Consider the following 15,152-nt stretch of genomic DNA (forward strand, 5'->3'; position numbering starts at 1 on the left):
TCCCTGATATATTTATACATAGTAATTAGATCTCCCCTCAGTCGTCTTTTTTCTAAAGTGAATAACCCTAATGTTGATGATCTTTCAGGGTACTGTAGTTGCCCTCCTCTGAACCCTCTCCAGCTCTGTCTGCCTTGTTCACAGGCGCCCAGAACTGCACACAGTACTCCATGTGTGGCCTGACTAGTGATTTGTAAAGTGGTAGGACTATGTTCCCTTTTGATGCAACTCCAGGGCCAGCACCACCCATAAGCAAAGTAGGCCACCGCGTAGAGCGCACTCTGCCTGGGGGCGCCGGCAGGAGTCCGAATACCAAGCAGTAGCTCCCTGCCGCTGCCTGCGCCCCGCCCCCTACTGACATCATCTCCTTCACCTCATCATCTCCTTCTGTTCTTGCCGGCCAGATGCGCTGAAAGTATGTTCAGTCACTTCGGGCAGAGCATTCGCATCAGCTGACACATAGCTACGAGATCATTTAGAATGCCTTTCAGAAAAGTTTGTCCTGGGATTCAAACTCATGACCTCTAACACATCAGAGGCAAGGCATTTACCCTCACAGCCATGAAAGCTGTCTAGCTAATTGCTTCAACTGATAGTGTACTGATACCTAGTGTACAACCATACACATGACAGCTGCCCACTGTGTATGGATGTAGCAGAGCTGGGTGTGTTAGGGCAGCTGTCATGTGTATGGTTGTACATTAGGTATCAGTACACTAGGTATCAGTAGAAGTCTTATATTTTTTTTTTTTTTAGCAACTAGCTAGACAGCTTTCATGGCTGTGAGGGTAAATGCCTTGCCTCTGTTGTGTAGAGGAGTTTGAATCCCTAGGCAAACTTTTCTAAAAGTTTTTTTTTTTCTATAAGACTTCTACTGATACCTAGTGCAGTGTTTCCCAACCAGTGTGCCTCCAGCTGTTGTAAAACTACAACTCCCAGAATGCCCGGACAGCCTTTGGCTGTGCGGGCATGCTGGGAGTTGTAGTTTTGCAACAGCTGGAAGCACACTGGTTGGAAAACACTGACCTAGTGTACTGATACCTAGTGTACAACCATACACATGACAGCTGCCCCAACAAACCCAGCTCTGCTACATCCATACACAGTAGGCAAAGTTACCTACAGTAGAAGTCTTGTATATATATTTTTTTAAATAACTAGCTATACAGCTTTCGTGGCTGTGCGGGTAAATGCCTTGCCTCTGATGTGTAGAGGTCATGAGTTTGAATCCCAAGACAAACTTTTCTAAAAGTTTTTTATTTTTTTTAAATACCGGACTGTTACTTTACTGCCACGGGGGAGGGGGGCTATTGGCGCCATGATACTGGCACATGAAGGGGGGAGGAGAGAGGCACTTGATACTGGCACATTAGGGGACAGGGGGAGAGGATGGCACTATGATATTAGTACATGGGGGGCAAGAAATGGACATGAAACATGAGGGGCAGAAAATGGACATGAATCATGGTGTCAGAGGCTGCAGGACAGTGACTGGCAGCAGGGTGGCACACACTTGTGTACAGGGGTCAGGGCACACCTGCTGCTTGACTAGGGGCTATAGATTCTGACTGGCACAGGGTGCCCAGCAGTGGCACATGGAGCCTAATAGGTGGCACAGACTGTCTAAAGGGCTATGAATGGTACAGGGTGCAGGACAGTGCCAGACTGGCAGAGGGCACAGGGCAGCATACTGTTTTATGTTGCCCTGGTGGCACAGGATTTCAGACAGTGGCTGAATGGCGCCTGGCAGTGAATAGGTGGCACTGCTCGTGTTTGGTGTGCCAACCTGCTGAACAGCACATCACTGGGGTGGTACTAGGTGGCAGACAATGGCTGGATATTACATATACATGACCATAGTCAGACTGGCACAGGGTACACGACCATAGTTAAATGTTACATGCAATAGGTGGCTGAAAAAGGGGCGGGTAAAGGGGTGTGGTCAATGGGTGGAGTCAAGGGGGCGGCAAAATTAGCTTTTGCCTAGGGTGGCAAAAATTCTTGCACCAGCCCTGTGCAACTCATTATCTTATTGGCCTTGGCAGCAGCTAACACTGGTTTTTACTGCTTAGTTTGCTGTTTATTAAAATTCCTAGGTCCTTTTCCACGTCAGTGTTAACGACTGTTTTACCATTTAGTATGTAGGGGTGACTTGCACTATTCCTTCCCATGTGCATAACCTTACATTTGTCAGTGTTAAACCTCATCTGCCACTTCTCTGCCCAAGCCTCCAATCTATCCAGATCCATCTGTAGCAGTATACTGTCCTCTTCAGTGTTAATTACTTTACACAGTTTAGTGCATCTTTAAAAATTTATATTTTACTGTGCAAGCCTTCTACAAGATCATTAATAAATATATTGAAGCCGAATACTGACCCCTGAGGTACTCCACTAGTGACAGTGACCCAATCTAAGTGTGTACCATTAATAACCACCCTCTGTTTTCTATCATTGAGCCAGTTACTTACCTCACTGTTCAGCTTTCAATTCAAGTTCATTTTTAAAGTTCTCCTAATTTATTGATGACTAACCTCCGGCACTCCAGCTGTGGTAAAACTACGAGTCCCAGCATGCTCCATTCATTTCTATGGAGTTCTGAGAACAGACATGCAAGAGTCGTAGTTTTACCACAGCTGGCGTGCTGGAGGTTAGCCGTCATAGTCCTAATCTGTCTGCCTGTCTTGGCTGCAGTCTTGGCTACTGTCTGCTTTATTCCTGCAACCATCTCTGCCCTGCTTGCAAGCTCTCCTAGTGTCTCCAGTTCTGTATTGCCATTATCTGCAGTTCCAATATTACAGACTGTCCAGACTGCTTCTACAATTGTGCTGCGGTTTCCCTGTATCTCAGACATAGAGTCAAGTTTCATATAGTTAAACTCTGCCAAAAACCACATAATCAGTATGTGACTGTTAAGAGTATACCCGCGGTTTTAGTGCATTTTGATGTGTTTTGTGTGCCTAGAGCTTCTGGTGCTTTCACCAGAGTCCCTGACCTCAGTTTGTCAGCTGCCAACTATACTGGGGCTATCCCAAGAGGTAGTCGACTGGTTGTACCACTGCAGCAAAGTCCACAAAACTGTAGAGGGGTTAAAGGCTGAATACCAGGGGAGTACCCGAATAACACCCTTAGGGTTTAGCCCAAAGCCAAACCAGTCAGTTGGCACAGTAGGTCCACACTCATGATCTGCTACAGTAGTGTAGTGTACATCACTGACCTACAGTTATTTCCATCCAGGAGGCTCTGCTTCTACTGCAAAAATAAAATCACAGACACAACAGAAATATTCTACAATATTAGTCCTGGTACTTATAGTGTACTTGATGGCATTTTCTGCTTCAAAGTTGCACTCTTTGTAGTCCATACTTGGAGGTATGATTGCTTCCAAGTCTGAATATATTCCTATTATCCCACCTATTCCACAGGCTGCTTTTAATTAAGTGATACATATAGCTGAATTTTTTTAAACATATTGCAAAGATTCTTTAAAAAGTCTCTGTTGATCACAGACTAATGTACCTGACCTGATGTGATTTCCTGTGTCACAGTCACTATACATTGTAGTGGACTCTGTCCAATTACGAATAAAATAAAATAAAAAAGAGATTAGAGATTAGTTTACCACCTGACATATTTTCCTGAATCTGTCCTATTTTTCTTTTTTTTTTCTAAAGTTTCTTAAAATGATTGTAGATTAGCGTACATGACCTTATGTATCTTCCTGTGCCACAGTCACCGTGTATTGTATTGGACTCCGACTGTGCATTTTGTTTCTAAAAAACTGTTGAACATTTTATAACAAAGATCCCATTTATCTCAGACTAGTGTACTGATATATTGTAGTGGACTCTACCCAGCAATGCAGTGTGACTTCTGACTGTTTAAAGGGCTCTGTCAGCAGATTTGTAGGCCACATCCGGTAGGCGAGAGATTATTATTGAGGAGGAAGTGGACGACATTGTGGACTGGATGGCATGCTCATTATCTCAGACACAGCAAAATGATGTTGATGTTAGCTTTCAGTCTGACATCATGCCTTTAAGCCAGGGTTCAGTGCATTCCTCATGGTCTTTTTTGCAGCCCAAGAAAAGCCTTTAATTTCAATAATTTCTGTCTTCACTGGCCACTCCTATTGGGGTGCCTTTTTTTTCTCCTAAGAAGAGACAACACCTCAGGTGGTATGGAAGATATTTAAGTCTTCCTGTTGATGGGTTGTGTAAAAATAGTCAGTGTTCATGCTACCAAAATGAGGAGGTTCAGGCGGAGACCTGATAACTAAAATGGATAGCTGTGTTGGTGGTGGTAGTAGTAGAACATACAGCCATGGTGATGATGGTGGTAGAGTTACTGGTAGCCATGGTCATAGGGATAAAAAAAGAGGTGGAAATCATTAGGGAAGGCGGGGGGAGCAAGAAGCCCATGACATATCAGAGTCTAAGAAAAGTGGCAGGAATGCTGAAAACTATAACAGTAATTGTGTGCTGAACATGACCTCGGAACCGGATCAGGGTGATGAGGAGATGGTGACATCAGAAGGTGGTGGAAGCAATCAAGAAAAAACAACGAAGGGAAAATCTGCTTCTATTATGGTAAGCTCAGGAACAGGAGATGCCACTTATGCTCTTGGTGTAGGCTCAAAAGCTGTCAGACCTTGGGCAAGCTTACCTAGGGTAATGGAAGTGGTGTAGACAAAAATGCTGTGAGCGTTGCTAGTGGTGGCTCTGTATGGGTATCTCCACAGTGTGCAAGCTCTGTTTTACTTTTTATTTAATAACTATTAACCCCCTTAGGGGCTAGAACCTGGGATCTTTTTATCCCTTGTGCTATTCACCCTAATAGAGAACTATTAGGGTGAATAGGATTCTGATATTGTCCCTGCTGAGCTGTGTATTATGGTCAGCGCAGCAGGGAGCTTACCATGGCAGGTCTGGAAGGCTTCAGAAGCATCCAGGCTGCCTTGGTAACCGATTGGAGCCCAGCGATTTCACTGTGGGGACTCCGATCAGAAGGCAGAGGGAGCTGCATCCCTCTGCCTCACCTCACAGATGCCGCAATCAGTGTTGAATACAGCATCTGAGGGGTTAAATGATGGGGTTCGGCACAATCGCCATTCACCGTCATTGCATCCAGGTGCCTGTTGTATGATGGGACGGCAAAAGATGCGGACAGCATCCGCTGTCTGCATCCGTACTTCAGTTGCGTGGCCTCCACAATTGCGGACAAGAATAGGCATTTCTATCACAGGGCTGGTCGTTCCGTTCTGCAAATTGCGCAATGCACACGACCGTTAATGTGTTTTGCAGATCCACGTTTCCAGACCGCCACAAAACAGATACAAAAACACGAGTGGACAGCACTCCTTAGTTACAATGCAGCGAGTGCTCGTCTCCAGGGGGGTGGTAAAATGCCCCCAAAAACAACTTGTAAATGTCAAAAAATGAGGAAAATGGAGACACACGTCCAAAGAAATAGAATTTATTCCAGATGCAACCATCAAGTACACTATAAGTACCAGGACTAATATTGTAGAATATTTCTGTTGTGTCTGTGATTTTTATTTTTTTTGCAGATATCTTGATGCTTGACAAAGGCTATCACTAAGCCGAAACGTTGCATCTGGAATAAATTCCATTTCTTTAAACTTGCTGTCTCCATTTTTTCATTTTTTCTAATTTTTTGACAAAACAGATACAGTCATCTGAATGGCTAACAGAAGCTCGCAGATCCTGCATTCTTAGCCTCACTCACATACATTCTGAACTGTTATAGAGGCACTGTGGATGTCATGATTTTGGGCACTGTAAATGTTACTGATATGGGGCACTGTGGATGTCACTGTTACCACTACTGATATGGGGCACTGTGGATGTCACTGTTATCACTACTGATATGGGACACTGTGGATGTCACCGTTATGGGTCACTGTGGAAGTCATTTATGGCACACTGTGGATGTCACTGTTATGGGTCACTATGGATGTCACTGTTATGGGTCACTATGGATGTCATTGTTAAGGGGCACTGTGGATTTCACTGTAATGGGAGCACTGTGGATGCCACTATTGTGGAAGCACTGTGGATTTCACTGTTATAGGAGCCCTGTAGATGTCACTGTTATTGAGCTCTGTGGATGTCACTATTATGGGAGCAGGAGTGCACCACCAATGAGGCGTGGTGAGAAGATTGCGTCTGGCAGCACCAGGTAGGGGCAAGAGGGGGGCAGCGGAAGGGGGATTATCGGTTTCTGCAGTATAGTATTGGGAAGCACAGTGGGTACAGTATGTGGCGCTGTATTACCCTGTATGTTTTGTAGAGCTGTATGTAATGTTTTTCAAGTATATCTTTAACAGTAGGGCTGGAGGGAAGGGGTTAGGTTAAGAAACTGGCATTGGGGGGTTGGGGTGCTGTTTCAGTTTTCGCCTCAGGCAGCAGAAAGGCTAGGTGCACCCCTCTATGGGAGCACTGTGGATGTCACTGTTATGGGGTCATTGTGGATGTCACTGTTATAGAGTTTTTGTGTATATCATTGTTAAGGGGCATTGTGTAGGTCACTGTTATGGGAGCACTATGGATGTCACTATTTTTGGTAAGTGTGGATGTCACAGTGGCACTGTGGATGTTACTGTTATGGGGTTTATCTGTAAGTCATTGTTAAGGGGCACTGTGGGTGTCACTGTTATGGAAGCTCTGTGGATGTCACTATTATGGGGTTTCTGTGGATGTCACTACTATGGGAGCACTGTGGATGTCACTGTTATGGCTCACTGTGGATGTCCCTGTTATAGAGTTTTTGTGCATATCATTGTTAAGGGGCATTGTGTAGGTCATTGTTATGGGAGCACTGTGGATATCACTATTATGGAGCACTATGGATGTCACTATTTTTGGTAACTGTGGATGTCACAGTGGCACTGTGGATGTCACTGTTATGGGGTTTATCTGTATGTCATTGTTAAGGGGCACTGTGGGTGTCACTATTATGGGGTTTCTGTGGATGTCACTACTATGGGAGCACTGTGGATGCCACTGTTATGGGGTCACTGTGGATTTCACTGTTATGGGAGCACTGTGGATGTCTCTGTTCTGGGGCACCGTGGATGTCTATGTTATGGGGTTTCTGTGTATGTCATTGTTGGTAGTGTTGAGTGCGAATATTCGAATCGCAAATTTTAATCGCGAATATCACCACTTCGAGAATTCACGAATATTTAGAATATAGTGCTATATATTCATATTCGCGAATAGTGTTGAATATTCTAATCTCGAATTTATTGCGAATATTTTACATTGCCGATTTTCGCAATCAAGTAAACAATGACTGGAGATCACGAATTATCGAATTGGGTTGCTGTGGATATCATTATTAAGGGGGTGCTGTGGAAGTCACTGTAATTGTGTCGCTGTTGTCATTGGGTTGTTGTGGATGTCACTGTAATGAGAATACTGTGGAAGTCTTTTAACCACACACACAAACAAAATATTAAATAGAATGGTGTGAAGCGGGTAATTCTGCTAATTATCTATCTATCCCCAGAGCTGCCCTAGTATGAAGGGTTGGTCTGTTTATATGTTTATTGGATTTGTTCTAAGGGTGCCCAGGAGGCCAATCCATGCCCTGTTTTTTATGGAAAAATTGCTAGCCCTGTATACCAAGCAATTATACACTGTATATTTTTAACTGTCCCCTACACCAGTGACCTCCGCACTACCCCGCCCCCTTAACTATGACCTTCACAGTACTCCACCCCCTTAACAGTGACGTTCACAGCGCTCCGCTCCCTTAACAGTGATTTCCACAGAATCCCGCCCCTTAGCAGTGATCTCCAGTGTCCCCCCTTAACAGTGACCTCCATAGTGCCCCACCCCCCTAACAGTGACCTCCACAGCACCACACCTCCTTACTAAGTGACCTCGATATCACCACCCCTTCTTAAATGTGACCTCCAGAGTGCCCTGCCACCCTTAACAGTCACCTCTACAGCAATCCGCCCCCTTAACAGTGACCTCTAACAGTGAAGAAAAATGGGTAAGTTGTTATGAAAACCTGGTGTAAAACTGTGTCTATGTCAAGACTGAAGGACCTACAAGCTTCTATTGGCTAATAAGGGTCATGTGATCGTGTGTATGTCAGGATATGAGTGAAGGACCTGCAAGCTTCTGTCAGCTATTATAGGTCATGTGATGTTCTATATGTGAATTTTGGGGGGAATATCTCAAGAGTAAAGATGAGCGAATTTCATGTTATGAAATTCGTTCACACTTCGTTTGGTGGTAAAAGCAGAATTGCTTCTAAGGGCATTCCGTTATGCATTCCGTCATAGAATTGCGTTATGGTCTGTGGTAACGGAATCCATAACGCATTTCTGCTTTTACCACCAAAGGAAGCGTGAACGAATTTCTAAATATTAAATTCACTCATCTCTACTCAAGACCTTTATGAAAACCTGACAACGTACCTATGGGCAAAATTTGGTGTCCAATGGTTCAGGCGTTTGAATGCCTATAGAGGACAGACAGAAATTCATTATATATATATATATATATACACCAAATCTATCACTACTTTCCAAAAATTCCATAATTTTGGACAGGTTGTTCAAAACAAGCCATTTCTGCTTCTGATACTACTGTATGTGTATCAATACCGGCAGGCATCTTTCCCAAGAAGGGATCATTTTTGGACTTTTAACTTTAAAAAACATAAAAAAGGAGCTCCTCCCGTTTCCAAATCTGGTGAGATACAGGTGGTTACACCTGAGACTTCTTGATAGGTTTTCCAGTCACCCCTTCCCTCTCTCCCCCCTCCCTTTCCTTCCCTGGTCTTTTGTCTGTCTATGTCGTGTTCTTGTCTGTCTCCCTGTCTATGTTAGTTGACTTTTTGGTGTTTCTTATCATGAGCCACGATGTTAGTAGCACTATATTTGCCTTATTATTAGTGTGCAATTTAGGAACCAGACTCGAGTGCCTGTTACTTTTTCCTTCCACATACTTGGCTCTACAACTTGCATTCTATGTTCCCTTTATTACTATGCTACTTGGAGTGTGTGCACCAAGTGGTACTCGAGACGACTCACTTTCCCCAGCTAGAGTGTTTCTTTGTTCTCAAGTCAGTATTTACCTTATTCGTGTACCCACTGGGTACAGGAGGCCTTAGTCTCACAACCCCGACTGTCTCGGGCGTCATTTCTGGTTTACTCCGTGCCTCATTGTACATGGACTAAGGATTATGTTGTAATGTATATCCGTCTAACCACTGAAGCCTCTACTTGGATTTTGAAAAAGGGGCACTTACTGTTTACAATAAAAAGAGATTCAACAATAAAAAACATAAAAAATCTGACCGTATAGTGTTTTTAAACTGGCAGTTTGTTACCACCGGCTACCATCTGTTTACCCATAGCCACATATGTTTCTGTCACTTTGACTTACTGATTTGGATGACTATTTATTTGGATTACTAATGCTGTTTTGGCATTAAAGGGCTTGAAATGAGTTCGATACAGCCCTAGGAGACCTCATACATGACTTTTCAGTGCAATCTGAGCACTTTCAATTCAAATGTATTTAGACATGAATCACATCTACTGACTGTTTTGTTTGTATCAGACCTGAAATGAATTTGCTCATTTCTACTCAGGACTCAGGAGTCATCTTGGAAAATCTCCTGTTCTGAGAAGTAACACTACTTGGTGGACTAGCGTCTCGGAATACTGGATTGTTTCTAGTATCAAGTTTCTCCCAGATCTGTTTCTACAAATACCTAATTGTGTATGGACCTTAATGTGCTATTTGCTTTCCTTCAATATTTCCATCCTGAGTCCATTGGCCTTCAGACCAGGTCAAGTATTGGTAGAGACATGTCAATTTTCATCTCTAATGTGGTTTGCAGATTCAGGAACATTTGCCACAAATATACTAAGTGCATTTATATCTCAGTAAACATTTCTAGCCCTTAGTGAAATCTATATTTTTATAACCACATCTTACAAGATATCTTGGGTTTGTAGAATTTTGTTACTAGGCAGGGGGAGCTCTTAGCAGATTTCGATTGGTTATCTCCACAGACACCTCTTGGTACAGAAGAAAGCTCACCCTCATCTGTGACTGACGTTTCCTTCTGCAAATCCCTGTCCTGTGTGCTTGCTTCATTCATGATTCTGATGATGGATGAGCTCTTTGAAAAAGATTTCCTTGTAACTGTTTATGCAGGATTAATACTGCAAATTCCTTTATTACGCTTATAATGAAAAAGGATGCTACCAGTAACAGTAGGGTATAGCTACTGCAAACTGCTATCTGCCAAGCTTCAGGAGGACATGCAGATTTTTCATATGCAATAAGAGATTAGATGTTGGGGGTTAAAGGGCTACTGTGCTGCTATTTTAAGAAAGAGCTCCAAGGTGCTGGTGCTCCACATGGGGGTGATCTACCAATTGTCAGCATACAGCAGGTTAATCTGCCCATGCACACGTCACAGTTGATCTGGGGGGAGGGTGTCTGCTTTTGTAATGTATTTTGCACAGTTAGCAGCTGCAGGACTCCTTGGTACAGAGACATACACATACACACACACAGCCACACTGTGCTGCTGACTCTCCTATCCTCACACGCTCCTGCAGATGGCTGTGCGGTGAGTGCTGTGTGTGAACGTGTGCAAAGGGCACGAGGGGACATTGGTCATTTTTGTGTGTGTGGTGCGTGGATATATGCATGCATTCATTCGTTTTATTAGGTAGATAGATAGACAGACATTGTATCTGCAAGGTAGATATTATATATTATGTATGTGATTTGGAGATTTGCATAGAAGGCAGTACATGTTACATAAACATTATATACAACATGTCCTATATTCTCCATTATATGTAGAGCATGCACATCTTCTGTACTACAGAGGCTTATCTGTCAATAAGGTCATTCATTCTGTTATATATCCTCATTACAAGCTTCTGTACAAAGACCTAGACACATCTGTATGTGTAATATGAGAGATGTGTATTGAACATGGTTGCCCAGTAGGGCAGAGAAGATGGTTCAAAGTAGATTTGTAGACTGTGCAATCTACAATGCTGTACGTTTGTATGCCTTTTCTTAAAATTATGTATAGATAGAATACCAGATGAAATATGAATATATGTATTTCTATTTTTGATGTCATTATATTACATGGGAGTTAAGCCAAGGACCCAGATCTTATGCAGTCCTCTCCATCTTTATCCCTCAGCCTTTTTTTTCTTTCTTTTTTCTTTTCCTCTGCCTTTTCCCTCCATTTTTCTCTCCTTCACGTCTCCTGCCGCACTGTGCTTCAACCCCTCCTTACAGTCTTCGCTCCCTCTAGTGATGCTGGATAATGGATTAGCACTATGTAAGGCACAGCTGATTCAATGGGAGAGGCAGTAGAGAGGAAGGTTGGGAGTTGTCTGCAGCTCGGTACTGTGCTACATGGCATCCACAAAGTGGAATAACCCTCTAATGCTAGCTAAGCATGGACTGGCACTGCAGTGCTGGAATACATGAGATGATCCGTTCTTCTAAGTGTTCATGAAATTAAACAAAATGACGGCTGTGAAACAAGTTTTATATTAACTGAAGATAATACCTAGAAGTGTCAGTCATTACCTTACTGCTTAGGGTTTTAAGTTAAATTTCATCACATGGAGGCGATCACCTTATTCTCCACTAATATTTAATATAGTTGACCATAAGATGTAATGCCACCTTTTTAGGAATATCACATAGTTAAACATTGAAAAAGGACTGAGCAAATAGGGTGATGTTCTGATTTCAGATTTCACCAACACAATAGCGGTACATTCAGACCAGTTGATTCCACCACTGTATGGCCTTCCTGCTAAAGCCACCAGTATAAAGCTACCCATAAATACCAGTATCACACATATTGTGTAGTCACTAAGGCATAGAACCCGTTATCTACACTGGTACCCCTGTTATCTATCTATCTATTGTAATATAATATAAGAAAATAGAAAATGATGCTGTAATTCCTACCCTGCACCAACCTTCAGCCCTTGTAGTAAAGAGTAGGTATTTGGGAAAAATACCAGATCACTCATATGCCCGGCCTCCTAATAAATGAATGGATGTCATGACCTAACTCCAGAATGGTAACACTTTACCCTGACGAATTGCAGAGGTGAGTTTCAATGTGCAGACAGATTGTTAAAGCGTACCCATTCACAAAAAGTATTTACACATAGGAAGACTAAGCATCTACAGCATGCTAAAAAGCAGGTCCGCAGGTTGCACTTTTATGTTGTTTTTCCTTAAAGGGAGGTGACGTATAGATGAAAGCTTTATAGTTCTTCTGTCTTGGATCCAGTCCCAATTTTGGTAGAAAAAAAATGCTTTAAAATGTAGTGTTAACTGGGCTTTGGATTGTTTTGCAGTGGCTGAAACATCTAGACACCCCCCCCCCCATGGTTCTGCTGACATCTCAATAGACCCCTATGGTGTAAAACCAGCGCTATGATAATTTATACTATAAAGAAAGCCTATTAGCATGATGGCAAGGAAGTTTTTGTCATCTTATGCTCAATTAACTTCTAGTTAAGGGTGTGGGCAGTTTTTTTTCTTCATGAAAAATAAACCTTTGCAAATGTATGACTATACAGCTTCCATACATCAGCCATTGAGTTGTATTGTATATAACGTATACTGTAGCATACAGAGTATTTGGTTACTCTATGTAATACTGTCAAGAAACAGTGTCCAGATGTCTACTTGTCAAACATGGACCTAAAGAACAATTTTATGGCATGTGTTTGGCCCACAGGGACCTGTTGATACGTCACAGAAGACTTTTGGATACACTGTTTTGCTATCCAAACATACACAGCTGACGTGGTCCATAAATGTGGTATGAAAGAGACCCTATATGGTCCTGTCGTAGGATTAAAGAGGACCTTAAAACTGGTCCTTTCTTATATCAACTGCTTTGTGAAAAAAAAATACCAGACATTCACCTAGGAGAGCTAAATATTAGTTGACCATTTTGATTGCTGCCTCTTGCACCTTGGATCTATTATTATTATTATTATTTATTATTAAAGCGCGGTTCATTCCATAGCGCTGTACATGTGATAAGGGGTGCACATACATAATACAGACAATTTCACTAATCATAAACAAGATGAGTTACAAACTAGTACAGAAGGAGAGAGGGCCCTGCCCGTGAGGGCTTACAATCTACATGGTATGGGAGAAGGACACAGTAGGTGCGGGTTAAGTTGGTCATGGCGGTATAGAGGCAGCAGGGTCACTTGTTGTAGGCTTGTCTGAAGAGGTGGGTTTTCAAGTTTCTTTTGAAGGATTCCACTGTAGGTGAGAGTCTGATATGTTGGGGTAGCGAGTTCCAGAGTATGGGGGATGCACGGGAGAAATCTTGGAGTCGATTGTGGGAAGAGGCAATAAGAGGAGAGGAGAGAAGGAGGTCTTGTGAGGATCGGAGAGCGTGGGGGTGTATCGGGAAAGTAGCTCAGAGATGTAGGGAGGGGACAGGTTTTGGACGGCCTTGTATGTATTTGTTAGAACTTTGAAGTGAATTTGTTGGGCAATGGGGAGCCAGTGAAGGGATTGGCAGAGGGGAGAGGCAGAGGAGTAACAGGGTGAGAGGTGGATTAGTCGGGCAGCAGAGTTGAGGATAGATTGGAGGGGTGCGAGAGTGCTAGATGGAAGGCCACAGGTGAGAATGTTGCAGTAGTCTAGGCGGGAGATGATGAGGGCATGTACAAGCATTTTCGCAGATTCAAAGTTAAGGAGAGCACGGATGCAGGAGATGTTTTTGAGTTGGAGGCGGCAGGTGGTGGAAAGGGCTTGGCTGTGCGGTCGGAAGGAAAGGGCAGAATCCAAGGTCACTCCAAGGCAGCGGGCTTTGTTGACTGGGGAGAGTGTGCAGCCATTGATCATGATAGATCGGTCTGTTGGGGGGGTTGAACAAGATGGGGGAAAGATTATGAATTCTGTCTTATCCATGTTAAGTTTTAGAAAGCGAGAGGCGAAGAAGGATGATATAGAAGATAGACATTGTGGGATTCTTGATAGTAAGGTCTAGGGTAATCTAGAGGACCTAGCATAATGTCAGGCTACATTCACATCAATGTTAGTTAATTCTATTGTTCTGCTCCATTACAGAAGCAGAACAATGAAAATAATGGAAGTTAAGGGTTTGGCACATAATTGAAACCAACTGAGCCAAAAGGAAACCATTGACTATACTGGGGCCTGCTCAGTTTCTGTTCAGATGTCTGCTTTTTTTAGTGGAAAAAGAAATCCTACATTCAGGACTTTTTTTGTTTGCTCATTCTGGTGGAATCTGTAATGGAGGCCCTAAATGAAGCTTCCAAAACAGATGCGAACATGCCCTAATAGGTACTGAACTATCCAGTTTTTATTTCAAGTCCTTAAAGGGCACCTATCAGAAGATTCAATACTCCCCCACCAGGCTATGTGTTCAGAGAAAATATATTTTAAAAAGCAGCCAGAAATGGGGAGAAGAGTCACCTGGGTGGCTCCCACCTATCTTCTCCCCGATTAATAGGTATCTTCTTATACACCCTATGTTTCGTCCATAGTAGCGTCCTGTGCCAATGACTGTGGTTTTGTGGAGAGATGTTACTATGACATTTCAACATGCCAGGATCTAAACACTTGGGCAGTGGTAACAAAGCAGAAATTTTAATGGAAGCATACTACCGTTCATTGTAGTTAGCAAGTGAGTTTTCCTATTGTCGGTAAATCCCTTGCCCTATACAGTGCCTTGCAAAAGTATTCACCCCCCCCCCCCCTTGACTTTTATCGTATTTTGGTGCCTCACAACCTGGAATTAACATGGAATTGTTTGAGGATTTGCATCATTTAGTTTACAGAACATGCCCACAACTTTGAACATGTTTTTTTTTTTTTTTTTATTGTGACGCAAACAACAAATAAGTCAAAATAACAGAAAAAGTCATCTTAACACTGGGATTTTTGCCCATTTCTCCTTGCAAAACTGCTCCAGCTCCTTCAAGTTGGATGGTTTGCGCTTGTGAACAGCAATCTTTAAGTCTGACCACAGATTTCCTATTGGATTGAGATCTGGGCTTTGACTAGGGCATTCCAACACATTTACATGTTTCTCCTTTAACCACTCAAG

The sequence above is a fragment of the Bufo gargarizans genome, chromosome 3 (genome assembly GCF_014858855.1).
Source record: "Bufo gargarizans isolate SCDJY-AF-19 chromosome 3, ASM1485885v1, whole genome shotgun sequence".
NCBI classification, from domain to species: Eukaryota; Metazoa; Chordata; class Amphibia; order Anura; family Bufonidae; genus Bufo; species Bufo gargarizans.